At 40.3% G+C, this 18,905-nt stretch overlaps 1 protein-coding gene across 3 annotated transcripts in view; it reads right to left on the reverse strand.

The window, feature by feature from the left end:
- The window catches only part of LOC139462558 (inactive phospholipase C-like protein 2), a 220,729-nt gene that overhangs the window by 160,063 nt on the left and 41,761 nt on the right, over positions 1-18,905 (reverse strand). The gene's annotated exons all lie outside the window — the stretch shown is intronic.

An 18,905-nucleotide genomic window follows, 5' to 3' on the forward strand; every position in this document is an offset into this window, starting at 1 on the left:
ACTGACTGACTGAGGTTGATAGCATGACAATTCATTGTTCAGGGAAGAAGATAATCAGCCAGGTCACACATTGTAAGCACTGGTGATATGGGGGGCACTAGAGGCCCAGTCGTCTAAGGCGACGTAATTCGCTATGCAGAGTTGTGGGTTCGAATCCTGGTTCGCCCCTATTGTGTTTCTAGGTTTCATACCCGTGCTCGAGGGTTTCACTGAAGAACTGCATCACTTCAGAATTTCCTCCAACATTAAATACACGCCTTGGTATAACTGGAATACTCTTAAAAGAGGTATAAGACCCAGCTCACTCACTGACTCACTCGTGATATGACATGATGTATGATGGACAAACTCTCTGGGAATCCCTATAGGGGGGCAACCACTGACAACAAGCAAGGGCTACTCTAGAAATTCCAACACTTTGGACATTGTCTGTTCAAATGAGCCAGTGACCTCCTCCGTGATCTAGTAGGAGAGCGTCCACCCAGAGAGTGGAGGTCCGGGGTTCGATCCCCGGCCTCGTCATACCAAAAGAAGTTAAAAGAAGGAACTTGTTGTTAGCCTACCTGGCGCTCGGTGTTAAAGGGGCCAAAACAAGGACTGGTCGGCTCAGAGTCAGTATACTGTGTCTGAGAGAGGTATTCATGTTAAATGGTGTCTCAGTGGGCTGGCACTATAAATCAGTTTTAGTCCGGACTAGTAAAAGCAGCCACACACACATGTGCATTCACATCGCAATATAAGTGCAATAATATTGGACACACTGTTAAACTCCATTTCACCTCACCTCAAATGAGCTCAAGTTTCATTGCTGGTCTTGTAATGGGACAAAGTAGCAAACACGTAACTCTTTATACAAGATAGAGTGAGTGAGTAAATGAATATATAGCAATATTCCAGCAATATCATGGCAGGGGACACCAGAAATGGGCATCACACATTGTACCCTTGTCAGGAATCAAACCTAGGTCTTGGGTGTGACAAGCGAACGCTTTAACCACTTGGCTACCCAACCACCTCTTATAACAGACAGAGGAAGGGTGACAGCACATGATAGGGATACAAATGTATTGCTTTCAAACATATTACTAAGTGAAGCGGAGTAATACACTTTGCACAGCAGTACCAGTATCTCCTGATCATGTCCTCCATGGCTGAGGGCTGCAGGTGGTGCGCACACAGCTAAGTTTTCGAACACGTCAGCCTTATTTCAGTTTTTCTGTCATGTTTTTGTTCACACATGGATCATGTTCACCACTCCATTACAAAATCCTGTGTTCCTAGGTTTGTCAGCCATACCTGTGCCCAAGGGTTTAACCAAAGTGGTAAACGCCTGATCTGCTTCACTTCGGGGTTCCCTCCCACATAAAGCTGACATGCTGATAACTTGTAAAAGCTGTGTAAACCCCAACTCATTCACTCAAAATCCTGGATCCTGTGTACTGCTACAATCTTTCTCAAATTGCAGGCAAAAAACACAAAAATGCAGGAATTGCACACACAGAAGTCTATTTAAAATAATATCTGCAAGACAGCTGTCAGGATACAAATGTACACAATGTGTTCAAATAAAGTGCACTCACATTGGACAGGAGCCACTGTCTATGCTGAGGCTGAACTTTAACTGGCCAATTATCCCAAATCCACAACCCATAGCTTGTCTTTGCCAAGCCCAACTTCATTAGGTTCTATGTAAATTATGAAGACTGAAGCTGTGTTTGCTTGGACTCCTCTCTTAAAGTAATCCTTTACATAAATCACAACAAATGGCACCAATCTACAGTAAGTCTCTGGGTGGCACCTGTCCCACAAACCAGTTATTCATGTATTGCTGGAAGCAGTCAGTGTAAAACCTACCTTTAAGACTAGCACAGCAGAAAGAAACCAGGGCATCATCATCCCCGACTAACAAATAGTCTGTGAAATGTTTTATTACACAAAACAAATCTCTCCTCCAATTTTATTTTCCTGATGCTGATTTGTGGAACAGAGCTGGCAAGGCCTGATTTATATAAGCTAGACTGGTTTGGGTTTCATAAAAACTTCTATTCCAGTCCTGGTGTTGGTGCTCCTGCAGGACTCCCGTTGATCACTAAACACTGGGGGATAGGGAGCAGTCTTTAGTCTCCTATTAAGCTTCTGCATTGCCCCGATCAATGGCAGTCTGGTATTGGGGAATGGTTTCAAACTGCTCGTGAAACCCGCTGGTTAAGAAGGTCTGTACATGTGTGGGCACAGATAGGTGACAGTAAGTATAACCCCCATGCAAAGACTGGACGAGCAGGAGGAGACAGCTGGCCATGAGCTGTAAGTCAGGCACAGGCTTGAGCTGTACAACAGGCAGACAGAAGCATGACTTGGCCATTAGGAATCCCCCCACAATGTTAAAGAATACTCTTTATTCAGTTCAGACCCACAAAGCAATTTTCGATAAAGTATAGGACATGACACCAGTGTTTGCAGAAGAAACATTGAAAGAATGAGTGAGTGAGTTTGGTTTAACGCCGCTTTGAACAGTATTACAATTATAGTCATATCACTGCATGTCAGCTTAATATGGAAGGAAAGCCTGAGGTGATGCAGGTCTCGGACGTTTACCACTTTGGTGAAACCCACAAGCACGGGTATGGTGCTGACAAACAAACATTGAAAGATTGAATATCACTGTTACTGTGGGATAACAATCCCAACTTTTCAACTGATTTGTAATAACTTTGCGTGAGTGAGTATGGTTTTACGCCGCTTTTAGCAATATTCCAGCAATATCACGGTGGGGGACACCAGAAATGGGCTTCACACATTGTACCCATGTCAGGAATTGAACCTGGGTCTTCGGCGGTACGAGCGGACGCTTTAACCACTAGGCTACCCGACCGCCCCTGTAATAACTTTGAATCATACATATATTAACTTTTGCAAACAAAATTTTATTACTCACAGGCTTTGAGCTGTGCAAACTGATTGGGTCAGAAGTCTGCTGAACTATTGTGAAAAACAGGAGTAATGCTTGTTATCATGTGGCAATGAATATTCTAACTGTAGGTATCCCCCAAGATGCCGTGTCTTTTACAAGATATGAATGAAACTTGAAATGCAAATACTAACAAAATCTTTCCCATAGAATACATTCCATAATTACCAATTAACAGATATAACATTTAGCAAATGATATATTTGTAATTGTGTTTGTATCACTACGCTTCTAATGTAGCGCCTATGTAACCTCCTCAAAAAAACCACGAGCTGATTGCCATCATGTCTAGCTTATAATGATTTGGAATCTGATGAATACAAATGTGTACTTTGCTGTTCTGTCTTGTCACAGAACTGTCCAGAACATCTTGAATATCTCCTGGAGGAGACAGTGACGAGGCAGTGTCTACAATTTACAAAACCTCTATTTCTCATCCATATTTGACATGAATAGTCAGAATGACACAAATCAATCTTGATAAATGTTAAAATGTCGATGATGTCTCTATTTCTGCAGTTTCAAAGAAAATCTATAACCTTAAAGTTATTACTGCTTATTGCTGTAAAGAGGAGAAATCCAAACAAAGAAATCATTGACAATAAAACAATGCACACATCTGTCAAACATTTCCAGAATTTCGTTTGACAGGGCACAGAAAGCAGCCAACAGTTGTCATTCATCTGACCAAAACTAGCAGGTGTATAGCCTACACATTATTTTCATGTATTGAACAGACAATGAAGTCAAAGGTTAAGGTGACCTGAATGACAATGTTTTGGAGGCGTAGGATGTACAGGGGGACACAAATAACCCTCATAAAAAGGTAAATAGCACCATGGGACTTCACGTTCCAGAGCAAATCCTTTTTGCAGGGCTACTCATTCAAAGTATTCATGTCCCAAATGAGTATTCCTGTCGAACACGATGTTCCCATACAAAATGAGGTTCAAATAACCTAGCTATGAAAACAAAAAGGTTGTGGATACTAATGTTAAAGATGGTGATGCTGGAAAGTCCTGCTGCAGTCATTATCAACTGCTAATGTTGCTTACATCGTAAACATAACATTCATGGAAGACAGGCTGCTGCCATGTCTTCAAGACAAGATGGAACACTTCACCAGTTGGCTCAAGCCTTGTAGTGACAGACACTAAATTCCAACATAGCTCATGGTACATATCCTAATTAAGGGCCCTTGTTTGCCTTGAGTGTGGCTATCAGCAGTCTTATTGTACAAATTCAAAGTGACAGGCACTCCATAAAGTCACAGATGATAAGTCTATTCCTGATGAGGGCTCTACAGGTAAGCGTCTAGACGAACATCTAGTCTCGGAAATGAACATGTCTTACAGAAAAAAGCAGTTGTTAAATTATCTTAAGAACAAAATAATAAAAAGGAGCCCGGAGACTCTGTTCATTTTCAGACTGCAGTAATCGAGACTTGCCCACTTTAATCGACTTGCATGGTCTTTATTGGATATTTGTTTCAGGGTCTATATGACAGGGCAGTATGCCTCATACCACCAGATTTACCAGATGCAACAGGGATTAGGTGGACCCCTTCGGAAGCCAATTTTGCGACTTAAGTCTGCAAAAATGTCAGTACAAATTCCAAAATTGGAATTAAAAAAATCCTTATTCATTTTATCAGAGTTATAAGTGAAGTTGAGGCTTTTGAACCGGACAAGAAGAGGCCTTAATCCTTTGTTTTAAGATTTTTGCATTGACCCACAATTTGTCATACTGATCAAGAGTCACTGGTCAAGAAAATAGACTGACCACCATACACCTGACTGTACCACTCACTAAGTGACTATGCAAAGATGTGTAAAACAATGGATATTTCTAAACAAATTATATACTTCATCACTGCATGTTCCCCAAGTTTGTCCGTTTTCCAAAGGTCACGGACCCCGGCCTGTTTCACTGACCTGTTCAGTTTTTCAACCTGCTATTTCAAACATTTTGTAGTTTTAACACTTTTGTTGTGTGCAAGAAGAAAATAATATTGCAACACTTCCCACATGTTACATGATACATGAAGTCTGAAACCTTTTGGTTGTGCTTGATGAGAACCTTTAATATTGGCTGAAACTGAATGGTTTTGGATCCTCTGTGGTCAAAAGTAGCAATGAAAAGGAAAGCAGTGTTGACATTTGAAGCTCACAATGCTATAGTGATCAACCACCTAATACTATCCATACTGAGCAGCCACTGTTGCCATAGTGATCAACCACCTAATACTATCCACACTGAGCAGGCAATGTTCCCGTTGTGATCACCCACCCTAATACTATCCACACTGAGCAGCCACTGTTGCCATAGTGATCACCTACCCTAGTACTATCTGACACTGTTGCCATAGTGATCAACTACTCTAGTACTATATCCATACTGAGCAGCCACAGTGACCATGGCTTCCCATTGCACAACTCTTCTGTCAGGCCTGCAGCTAGTCCTGCACCATGACTGTGGAATATATTTATTTTATGAAAAAATAATAATCTAGAAACACATACAATAAAAAGTCTAGCCAGCTCTAGCTAGCTCTATTCCACATATGAAATCAGCATAGGGAATTTCTCTCTTATCATTTTTAGAGCCAAGAAGGATACTGTTTAATATAAGATTTCATAGACTAAATGTTAGTCTAGCCTGCAGCACAAATGGCTTATTCTGTACCACACCCATTAGGAAGTTGTTCTTAGACAGGAACCTCAGATATTTAATGACAGTTTTTAGTAGAAGAGTGTGTCTAGCAACTCACTAGACTGCTACAAGAATAATTTCCTCATCAGCCAAGGTGCTGCCTCTCCATGCCTGCCACTAAAGGACAGTTCTTCCCTCCATGGCAGATACAGTAGTATTGATAAGCTGTTGAAGGCCAAACTAATTACAACTGTGATTTATACAGGACGTCTATCTGCACAATTGCACATTCATGAAAAATATTCCATGCATATGGGAAAATATACTCCATGCTAACAGGAAAATAACCATACTATTATCTTGTTATACTAAGGGGGTTGACACGAAGGTGTTTATTAGAATAGAATTACCAACAATATCAAAACAACAAAATGAAAGATATTCTTTTTATCTTGAGTGACCATCATATTTAAACATCGCTATTAAATTCTTTGATGCCAAACCTCTTCAAGCAGCTGACCTTTGAAACAATGAATTCCAAGCCATGATTTTCTAAATGGTGACCATTATGTGATCTTCATCACTTCATAGGAACATTTCTCCATGAACTTGATGGCATAAACGAGCCAATGAACAATGACCATTATACCACCAGACAAGTTGTCATGTCGTACATAACACGTCAATATCTCCACCAGCATCTGCCCGTTATTTATGACAAAGAGGCCATAAAACATGTTGAGAGAGATTTCATTAAACTGAAGCGATGTTAATAGGGCTAATTACTATAGCAATATGTTTAGCTTGTAACACATATGCCATTTACTGGAGGATTTGCGTCTCTTGGGGCAAGTCAATGGCAAGTCAAACACGCTGGTGTTACTGACAGAAGGTCACGCATGCTGGCTCACAAGGAAATCAGCAAGATATTGGAGCATTGCAAGTGTTTTCTCAACTTGCTGATTGACTGAAAAACAAGTCTAACAAGCTGCAAGACTCCATTAATGGATGTGGTCCGTTCTGAGTGATATGACGTTTCGCCAACAAATCAAACCCTGGTTCCATTCATACAAGTGCTTTATCCAGGAGGCTGTTTGTAGAAAAATTATGACTATTGATTGATGGATAGATTTTATGGAACAGGGCAGAACGGGGGACAGGGAGATTTTTAACAGTCACAATATTAATGCGTAAGTGATTTGATAACATGGCTGCAAATTGCACTGACACAGTAACTCCCTCTTAATGTTGAAATACTGACAGAAAATATTGAACATTCTGAAGTTCCTGGCATCAATTCAAGGTATTATAAGATGCAGAATAGAGAGATGTTCTCTCACAGGAAATGAGACTTTTTCAAATGCAACTAAATTAATTCACAAAGTGTGGACTGGTAATCCTGTGGTGATTCGTTCTGCACAAAGGAATCTGTGAGTGAGTGAGTTGGGTATAAAACTGCTTTAAACAGTATTTGGTTATATCACAGTGTGTCAGCTTATATCACAGCACGTCAGCTTAATGTCGGAAGAAAGCCCAGACGTTTACCCTTCTAGTGAAACCCTCGAGGACAGGTATGGCACGGGTATGGTGCTGACAAACCTAGAAACAAAATTGGGACGAACCGGGATTCGAGCCCACAATCATGATTTCTGGAGTGCCAAAAGGATGCAACTCTTCACAGTGAATTGCAGCACTTCAGGTGACTGGGCCCCCTGAACTTGAACAGTTACTAAGTCAAGTCTTTGAAAGGCATTTAGAAATGTTACACATAAGGAAACGTTGTGGTCCTCATTATACAGAAGTTGACATCCATAAATTCTCTACAGTAACTAAGTCATATCACAGCACTTCAGCTTCATGTGAGGCAGATGGTAGGTGTTATAATGCTTCATACCACGTACATGAAACCATTAGCATAGTAATGGTGGGGGACACCTGGCACCATAGTTGGGATTTGAACCCATATTCAGAGGATCCTGGCAGCAAAGAGCCATCTTTGCCTCCAAATTACCAATGATCATAACGAGTACTGCTTGAAGCTTACAAACCAAACATGACAAACAGGTTGAAACTCATCTTCCCAAGGCAAGTGAGTTAACTGACTATAAAAGTCCAGTTTCCACCCTTGCCGAACTAGGCTGGTATTATGGAGTTACATTTTGGCTGGACTAACAAGTCTCTACATAGTCCAATCAAAATCGCGCACCGAAATCAAAATCCGGTTCGTAAAGTGCCATGCAGATTTCAGTCGACTGCAGGATTTGCAAAGCATGTGCACCGCTAACTCGTTGTCAACAGATATTTTCTAAATCTTTTCATGTTTTTAATCAAGGTGCTCACGTGATTTGATGCACTTCGCGATGTAAGACTCGTTTTATCACAATATAGATCTTGATTATTGATCAGATCGTCTTGACTGGGCGCCACCGTTTTGTTTGAAGCAAATGCAAGTGATACGAGAAGTTGAATCTGATTGGTCAATAGGAGAGGCATAGAGCTCTTAATAGCCACTGGTGGCGCTACGATTGAGCCCAGGAATTCCAGCCAAGTTCGGTAAGGGTGGAAACTGGACTTTTAAAGTTAGTTATCTCTCTTGCCTCGGGAAGATGGTTGAAACTGGGATTTCAAACCAAGGCTTCTGGCACAGCCAAGGGAGGCAACTCTGCACAGCAATTTCAGTGACTTAACTGACTGGGTAACTCCAGCAACCCATAGCAACATGGACCGGCTATATGTTTCAACACACGTGCAATCTGTTCAATGCAAGCATGACAAAGGAAAACACAGATGACAGAAACTCTTCAAGGCCTCACATTTTCATTTTATATCTTTGACCAAAAGAGTAGCTTGAGAGGTTGAAAATCAGAAAGGATAAATATGTAACTGATTCTTAATTTTTCTACATTGCTTGACATCTTTCTGGGCATCAACTTCAACAGGAAATAGTTCCACACTCGTTTTGTTTAAGACACTGCCTCGTAGGATGTTTTCATCCATACAGTTACAACGAGTTAGTTCTAGTAGAGAATAGAATTATTCATGTTCTCATATGTTTGCACATAAAATGTATTTCTCGTTTCAAAAATAATGCAAGAAGTGAATACAAACAAGATTACAGTTGTATAAATTCATTTTTGGTTGAACAATGTTTTACTTCTCAAGCCAAAACATCATGACATAGTGTTCCTTAGTTATTGGAACTGTATCTTGGAAAACCTTCCAAAATTGCTGAGATAATAATGGTCCAATTCCACACCTTAAATCATGCTGAAAGTGTGACATTATTACCCTGGTCAGTGGGCACGCAAATTTCTTTCTCAGCCCCCTGGAGAGTTTACAACTCCTGTAAGGCACTAGCAGATTAAGTCACAAAATCCTACCGGGTACCCATTCACTGCTGGGTGAAAGAGGCATATTTCAAACAAAGTCACTTGCCAAATGAGACACTACATGTGTTTCATGGCATACATAAACAAACTCCCAAGAATATATAACTTTGAAGTGCAAAAAAATGACATTTTGTAATTATGTAAATCATAGATCATCCCAAACCAATCAAATATTGCAAATATAAAAGAACCAATTGAGGTAAATAAAAACATAATACCACTCCATCTCAGTTCAGTTCAGTTCTTCCTTAATAAAATCACAACCATTTTAAAACTAAAGAACAATTTCCTACCATACACACTTAAAAACAGAATTCAAATATCAAACAAACTTTCTAAACCCATCATACAAAATTAATAGAAACAAACTGTATTCAACTCATCATTTACAATTGACCGAAAAAGATTTAAACTGGAACACATCTAAATATAACAACATACTATTTTCCCAGCTGTAGCAAAACTTATCCCAATAACCCTGTCACCAGACTGTTGGGAAAGTATATGAAACATTAATCTCAAGTGCTTAAAAATAGCCTGCATCAGTCTTCTGTATAGACATGATAGAACATCCCATGCAAGCGATAATGTCTTGTCTATTTGCAGTCCTCCCTGATGGTTTGTTTCCCCATCTGAATTGTCACACACAGAAAATCAATATAGATTCTTCTACTATTCCTGGCATTGCAGCAACAAGTCTAAAGATATTATATACATGCATGTCAAGACAGCCCAGCCTGAAAATGCAGGCCTCTTCTGTGTTTCTATCTCAACTTGATAACTGGTATGTTTGAAATTATCTAAGACTATTGAAGTTACATAGTTATGTGCATGCACGTGGGTGTGTGGAAGCTTGTACTGGTCCTGACTGATGCTGACTTTATAGCCCTAGCTCACTGAGATACAATGCCAAAGTTTAACATGGATACCCTACTCTAGGGCTGGGACAATACACCAACTGTGCTATCCGATATGTATCACGATACCTTACTCACGATCTGATATGTATCACGATACTCGCATGTGCTCTTATCTGTGGTGTGTAAGCCATTTTTTTTCTTAGAGAGGATGGCCAAATACCTGGCAAACTGATTTACAGTTGGCAGTGTCAAGTATGGGACAAGTGAAAATGTGTATGTTCTCACTATTAACTTGCACAACAGATTAGTTATTAGTGGAACAGTAATTAAAGCAAACATCTAAGGTCAGAATTGATATTTTTTACTTATACTAATATATCGAGAAGTAAAAGATTGTGATCCACCGATGCATCGGTGTATCCTTCCACCACTACCCTACTCAGAGCGATAAGTCTTTGTCTTAGCCCCTAAATGTCGAGCGCCAAGCAGGGTAACACGTTCCATCTCTTAACGTCTTTTGGTATGACGTGGCCTGGGGTTCGAACCCTGACCTTCCTCTCTCCTGCACAATAGAGGCAGTGAAAAAAGGACCAGGGGATCAAAGAATAGCAGAGCAAGGTAGTTAAAGCAACCTGTAATTACATCATACCCTTGAAGATTGGTCTTCAGCAACCCATGCTTGCCATAAAAGGCAACAATGCTTGTTGTAAGCGTCGACTAACAGGATCGGGTAGTCAGGCTCGGTTACTTGGTTGATGCATGTCATCGTATCCCAATTATATGGATCAATGCTTGTTGACAGTGAGTGGAATCATTTTTCATTTTAATTTAAGCTACTTAAAAGTGGCCATTGAGTGGTCATTTCACAAATAGCTTGGGTGTAGGTTGAGAGTAACAGAAGAACAGATTCTGTTTAACAAGATGTTCAATCAAGATGTTGTACTGGTGATGTGTGCAGAAAGGGATTCCACTGTGACACATCAAGTTCACATGTTACATTAGATATACCAGGTTTTGTGTTGACGCTTGACTATCATGACAGCTAGACTACTAGTCAATTTGGTGCAACAAAGCTTTGAACAGTATTCCAATCATATCACAGCATGTCAGCTTGATTTTGGAGGAAAGCCCCAAATGATGCAGGTCTAAGACGTTTACCGTTTTCAGGAAACCCACAAGAACAAATGGTATGGTGCTGACAAACCGAGAAACATTCCAGGGGAATGGGGATTCGAAACCATGACCATAGGTTTCTGCCACGTCTTACATGACTGGGCCACCTGGGCCCCTTTTACCGAAACAATATTTTGTTTTGTTTGTTTGGTCTTTAACGCCACACTCAGCAATATTACAGCTATATGGCTGAGGTCTGTAAATCATCAAATCTGGACCAGTCAATCCAGTGATTGACATCATGAGCAGCAATCTACGCAGTTGGGATGAAATGACATGCATCAACCAAATCAGAAGACCAATTCTACCCAGGATCTTCACAGGTCATAGAAACAATGTAGCAGTATGACATGTGACACCAAACATTCAAATACCTATTGTAACCATTTAAAGAATAGAACCTAGGAAATGTACTGACCACTTTGCCTTCAAGCAATACAGCCAAGATTTCAATGTAGTTCTTCAATATATGACACTTTACCCAGAGGCCTACAGATCTGGACCACATCTCATTTGTGCTGTCATCAACGTTAATATTGCAGCAGAGATTTCAAGACTGGCGTCCTTGAGAATATAGCAGCTGCTTTCTAGACACAGGGAACTGATGTGGAATTCAATGCACTGTAAGTGGCTATGCTCCTGTGGGTTGCAGTCTGGAGAACATACTTATAGGATCGCAGCTAGTTAAGGACCCCAAACACGTTTCTGTTTTCCCGACCAACCCTTAAATGGATTCTTATCCCGACCCTAAACATTTCCTGAGCTGCTCACTGGTTATTTTCAGCATCCTATATTCTCTGTATTTTATGCCGCTTGTAATTTTTGTGTGCTACACTTTAGATAAATGAGTAATTTAAAGAAACCTGACCTATCTACCCAGGTCTGTGATTGGCCATAATAGAAAACACACATGTTAGCTTTTTGTGGCTGAAGTAGGCATGACGATTGCACTCCAGTGCAATACTGCATGCTGCACACAGCAATAGCCCAGCTATATGACAGCAGCCTGTATACAATTGAGTATGGACCAGACAATCCAGTGACTGATATTGTGAACATTCATGCCTTTGGGGTACAATGACATGCAATCAACCCATAGACCCCTTGATCCTATATGTCACATTATTTAATATCTTATCATGATAATCCATTCCTGTTGACAGTTATACCGATACCTAGTCTGTAGAAAAGTGAGTGTGGTTTTACACAAATAGTAACACTTTTACACCTGGCATGGGCCTCATAGTGATGTTTGAATCATACCTGGTCCTCACTGTGATGAACAAACACTGCCATGTCTTCACAGTCCGGTTAGAATAGGTCCCCAGCAACCTATGCTGTTTGTAAGGCAACCAAATGGATCGGATAGTCAGACAAGGGGGGGGGCACTTTGTTGATTACATGTCAATTTAAACCACAGACAGGAATCATTGCTCACAATATCAATCACTGGTTTGTCTGGTCCAGACTTGATTATAAACAGGTCGATGTCATTATGGCTAGAATATTGTTAAGTGAGACACCAAAGCATCCCAGAACCAGCAGAAGTTACATTGTGATTCTAACTCTACAAGAACACTACTTGAGTTCTGCACACACTTGCTGTCTTGAGAGATGTTTGTGGATAATCTCATGTTTCTTGACTCAAACCCTGTGTGTCAACACGCTATTAAGATTTATATATTTTCGCGAATCATAGTATTGTTAATCATCTCTCAGAAATAGATAAATATCAGAGGCATCATAGATCCATTTATTCTACTTGTACACGCAATATCGGAGTGCATCTGACAATCATGTCAACATTTTAAGAGTCGCACGCAATAAATCTGCAATGGATTGGATGATGCAGGGTGATAGTTGATACCTGAATATGAGCGATAAATGGAACATATGATCTCATTACATGGCTTGGATCTATGACCATCAAGAAAATGACATGGTGACGACAACAGCAATGCTCGTTAGTGACACATCATCAATTATGTAGTTAATAGCAATAATGACTATTCAGGAATCGAGCTGATTATTGAACTGATGATAACAAACAGTGGCGATGGGTGCCACAATCTAACATATTTCATATACTACTCCTCAAACGTTAAGGATCACCTGATTCTTTCATGTTACTACAGTCAGCCTGTCATGCCATCATGAACTCTAGTCACATAAAAGAATCATGTGATCCCTAACTTTATGAGTCAGACAAAACCAGTAATTGAAAGCATGAGAACACCATATAATGGCAGCTGTTTGCCATGACAACAGTGATGAGTGAGTACAGCTTAACGATGCCTTTAGCAATATTCCAGCCACAATACCATGGGGGACACCTGAAAGGGCTACACGACTGTACCCAGTTGGGGATTCAAACCCGTGCCTTCATGATGACAAATAAGCAAAAGCCCTAACCACTTGGCTATCCATGATGATGATGATGATGATGATGATGATGATGAGGATGATGATGATGATGAAGTTTGTGTATATATAATGTGTACAAATGTATTTGGGTTAGAGTGTCCGACATACAAACAGATGAGGTGGGTGCAGCCGCCAGCAGAAACAGCGACGCTCCAGCAGCATTTCCTCAGTCTTGTCCATCAGGTGTTTCCCCACAGCTGCAACATGTGTTTTCTTGTTGCCACAAAATGCATGCCCCGTGTTACTCAAGACTGGTTAAATCTAACTGTGTTGTTGAACTGAAGAGTGAGTGTGAATGGTGGTTCACACTATTATGCGTCCCTGAAGGATTCCAGAGTAAATGTCTTCAAATTTCACGGCAGATGCTGTAACGTTCTGCAGCAGGCTTGAAATGATAGACACAGGGTCTGCATTGAGCAGGTTCAACTATCCATCTGGAGCTTCTGTTCCTACAGTTGCGTGACAATTCGATTCTATCATCAATGTTTAATATCTGTCAAAACAAGAAATATGAGAGTGGAGTTTTATACCACTATTTAACAATATATTGAAATTGTAATTTGCCTTGCTTTTATAACGTATGGGCAAACCACATCTTGATCTCAAAATGCCTAAAAAAACAATACCAGAGGCCAGCTATAACTGAATATGTCAAACAAACGTTTTTTACACATCAAAACAAATATATGAGAAAGAATTCCATTCTGGAAGAAGAACCAACAAAGTCCACTGAGAATTTGAATTATCATGGATGGGAAGAAATATTAACGATTATCGATATGAAAATTGTGCCATCAATAATAACTTCCATAAACTATTTCGATGAAATAAAGTTCAGATTACCAAAACAGACGTCTTATTATCAATAATGTCGATTGTCAAAGATGGAAAGTAACTGGTTTTGTTATATCTCAAAAGTCCACAGTCATCCCTGCAGAAATGTGTCACCACTCACCAGTGGTGTGAAAAAATGTTTAAGCTGTCATCTCAGGGGTCAGTTATGTCTTCTCACAGATTCTGATGTTTGTTTGTATTCTCGTTGCATAAATCCACACTCAACAATATTCCAATATATATAACGACAATCAGTGTGAACTGCCTCATGCTATCAACCACTGGTTTTCATGGCCTATTTTGACTATTTACAGCCAGCATGATAAACGTAAAATACTGATTTGCTAGTGTGTAAAACAACATTCATTCACTCATCCCCTGATCTGCCAAAATTGTCAGTAAATGTTTTAATCCGAATATGTGAACCCAATCAAATACTTGCTCCATACTTACCAACAAGGATGGAAAAATTAGCACTAGCCCGCTAGCCTAAACCAGTTTTGTTAATGTCAAAGATATCCTAAGGGATCAAGTAGAATTTCAAACAGAATGGGAGTAGTGCTATGTTATCACTATTCAAGGAAGTAGACTTTCTGGGTTAATTTCCACTCCTGCCTATAATACTACCACAGAAACAGCAAGTACATGAAACATCTTCCCGAAGTAGCATAACACAGAAATACCTATGCACAACTTCCTAGAGCAACTCTCAACATCTTGGCAACCACACACCATCTTCAGCAACTACCAAACACTCATCACTTCCTTCAGGCCATCTTCAACAACTCTGCACCGAAGACGACAAACCTCCTAACACATGGATCTTAACACAGGACTTTCCTCTGGGCGTATGCCCAGGGTCAGGCTTGGGATCATGTTAATAAGTCAGTTTATTATGATTACAGATGAAAAGATCGGTTGTATAGGACTATGTACATGGCCTGGATCATATAGCCAATCAGGGTGGGGCTACCGTGGGCAACTGGTCAATCAATGGTCGTCGACTTATCTTGTTAGAGGAAGCAGTGCAATAAATACAAGGCTTGAAGGCATGTTCCCGATGTACTTTATGCAGTAATTGGGAATTATTGAAACTCCCTGAATCAGCAATTTTCTGATTTCTCCATGCAAACATGAGTATTATCGACACGAATGTTTAAGTCCTCAGGTTCCACTACCCACCACGCGACAAATCACGTCCTAAAGTTTGTCAGATCCTGAAAGGTCACGTTTGATATATGGTATTGGAAAATGAGTAGAGCAAAATTTGACAGTCTCTCATTCTCATTGCGACTTGGCTTAAATATTGATAAAAGCAGCATTAAACACTCAACCACTCACTCATTCAAGAATAGTAGCCCCTCTTATAAAGATTCTGAATCACAATTGTGCATCTCTGTCGAAATTCTGGGGCAGAGTATGCCATTATTGTGGCAACAGGCCACTGCTGATTAGTGAATCATTATGTTTGGCCTGGATGATATTGACATATGGTTGGTCCTGTGCGCAGCATGCAGGTCACAAATCAGGCAAAGCTACCCAACATTAGTTGCGAAGTGTCACTAAGTTGGATAGTGTATTCAGCAGCTTGACACCAGAGAGTTGCTAGTACTTGCCCCACAAGTAGCGTCTGTGGTGTTTCCACGAGGAAGTGACACTATTCAAAATATGCCTCTGTGCACCCATCAGTGAATGGGTACCCGGTAGGATGAGATGGCAATGTGGCTGTTAGCCTTCTAGTGCCTCACAGGCAGCAACCAGGGTTGTATACTCCCCAGGGAGATCAGAATTGACCAAGGTAATAATGGTGTTGCTTTGAGCATCATTGCACAACGTTGAAACACTTTTTTGTTTTCACCTTGACCAGTTTTGTTGGTGTAAATATCATAACAGTTCAAGCAATAATACGGTGGGGGACATCAGAAATGGGCTTCACATACTGTACCCATGTGGGGAATCAAACCTGGATTTTCGACGTGATGCGCAAACGCATTAACCACAAGGCTACCCACCTCTTGTCATATATATCTACACGCAATGTATAACTAATGTGAAGGTCATATGTATTTCGCTGATAAAAGGTGAATAAAGAAGTATCTATAATGCTTAGTTTAACATGGCTGCATTGAAAGTAATGTTAATATACAACGTTAAAAATCTTATGAAATTAAGAAATTTAAGAACCTTATCCTAATTTGGAACAAAATAACAATTGTTTCCTCATATATGCTTCCCAATCCTTATTCCAATACTTTGGAATACCAGTTCAATCCCTCCATCACCTCTTACTGAAAGGAATGAAACCACCGATTCTTATTCCATATTCACAATGGTTCGTTTAATAAGTATGACCTGGCACCAACCCCAAACCCATGTATAACTAATGTTGTTTTGACATGCACTTCCATGTGATATTACCTCCATCACTTACTAACACTTCTAAATTCAATCAGGCTTCATCTCATATGTAACTGCCTGCATCATCAACACCAGACAGACGTGTCGGTGTTCCCCTTACCAGAGACTATAAAATACAATTACTGACTTCTTCCTTATTATATCACCCAGCAACACTGCTTCCCTTGAAACTACCTCCAACCTTTCCAGTGTAATTCTGTTAGGGGGAAACACGTAAGGCATTTAGAGCCAGCAGTGGAGCTGTGGGAGCAGTGACATAAGCTGCCTCCTCAAGCAGACACAACATATATTCTCAACCCAGGAAGGCGATACATATCAACAGAGGTCAAGGTCAAGGTCAAGATACCAAAATCATCCTTATCCCAAAGATGTGAAATTAGTTGTAGTTTTTTCATTTTTGTTTGACGCCACTCAGCAATATTCCAGCTATATGATGGGTCTGTAAATAATAAAGTCTGGACCTGACAATCAAGTGATTGACATCATAAGCATCGATCTACGCTATTGGGATATAACGACATGCATCAACCAAGGCAGCGAGCCTGACCTCCCGATCCACTTAGTTGCCTCTTATGAAATGCATGGGTCTCACCTGGATTTTCAAGGTGTACGTCGGGTGGTCAGACTCGCTGACTTGGTTGATACATGTCATCGTATCCCAATTGTGTGGATCGATTCTGATGATGTCAATCACTGGATTGTCTGGTCCAGACTCGATCATTTACAGACCACCGCTATATAGCTGGAATATTGCTGAGTGTGACGTCAAACAACAAACAAACAAATTCAAGGTGTATGTAGTGAGTGATTTAAGATGGAATGCATTTTTGCTTCAATACAAAAAGTGTCTGTAATATTGTGCAACAAATTAATACTACCATTCTTTCAAACTAAACACTTCTGAGTTAAATTTAGAGATGAGAATGTTTTTCTCTCCAAAAACATGGAATGCCAGCTGGGGCTGTGAGGGATTACATCATCAGTACCATACAATTACATAATTTTACACCATTAACAAGTCCAAAAGATTATATTCAAAAGTCCTGGAGACAAGAACTGAAACAAGACAAAAGAACACTCTCAGTGAGAAATTGTTCCACATATGCATATAAACATTCAAAGTTAAAAACGAGATGGCATTGTGGCTGACAACCTTCTTGTGCCTCATATTACCACTTTTAAAATCAAACAACATATTTTGAAAACAGCAGATTCACCCCCCTGCAGTCATATTCTCACACAGAACCTTAAACAATTGGTAGACACTGTTGGTCAAATCGCATTTGTCCAAAGCTCATTTTGGACAAGTGGTTAATGTAAAACAGCTGGATTTGGGTGGAAAACAAATAATCCTTGTGGCTTTTCACTAGTCTTGGACTTAGGGACTTGTGGTCGTATCTGTCCCTGAACAAGAATTTCTTAAAGTCTATGTTTCTTCAGTTTCAGAAAATCAAGAAATCCTCTGGGCGCCTTTCAATAATACATTAAAAAGACCTTAACACTGAACCAATCTTCAAAATATTTTCATTTTAGAGGCTAAATGTTGATCTTCCCTTGCTGCAATGAGAATACCTCCCTCGACTGCCCCCAGCGCCATGGCTAACCATCCACCAACAGCAAATGTCTTGTTATCCTTCTAGTCAAATTCCAAAATCCATGTCCAGCCGATATGAGCATGAATACCTGTAAGCACATCTTCAGCTGGACTCACACAGACTCCCGTCAGTTTCACAGACTGATGAACAGATCCCCGTAAGTGGATTCCCCTTGCTGAGAAAGAGTCAGCCGGCGGAATAATTTAACAAACACGAAAGTCGGGCTGGAACTAACTTAGTACATCCACCCTTACCACAAATTGGATTGTCGCTCATGTACTTTGTTCATATTGCATGACAGGGAGAGAAATACGTCAAAAGCTGGCTGAGCTCTTCAGCCTCGGGCACAGCATGGGGAGAGGTGATGGGATATTCAGCTGTAAACCTGCTCCTGTACATGCACATCCTTCCCTCGTTGTGTGTTGACACACAGTGGCCTGTGTTTCTTTGACTAGCAGCTAGGATAACAGCATGTAATTACATTGTAGTGTTGTCGAACTTCACCTCATCATTGTCTCTTGATGGAGGGAGTGTTGTTACAGACATGCTTCATTCTTCCATGGTGGCCTGGTGCTTCTTGGTGAGACTGAAG

Source organism: Haliotis cracherodii, unplaced genomic scaffold, assembly GCF_022045235.1.
Source record: "Haliotis cracherodii isolate W230 unplaced genomic scaffold, xgHalCrac1.p SCAF_15, whole genome shotgun sequence".
Lineage (NCBI taxonomy): Eukaryota > Metazoa > Mollusca > Gastropoda > Lepetellida > Haliotidae > Haliotis > Haliotis cracherodii.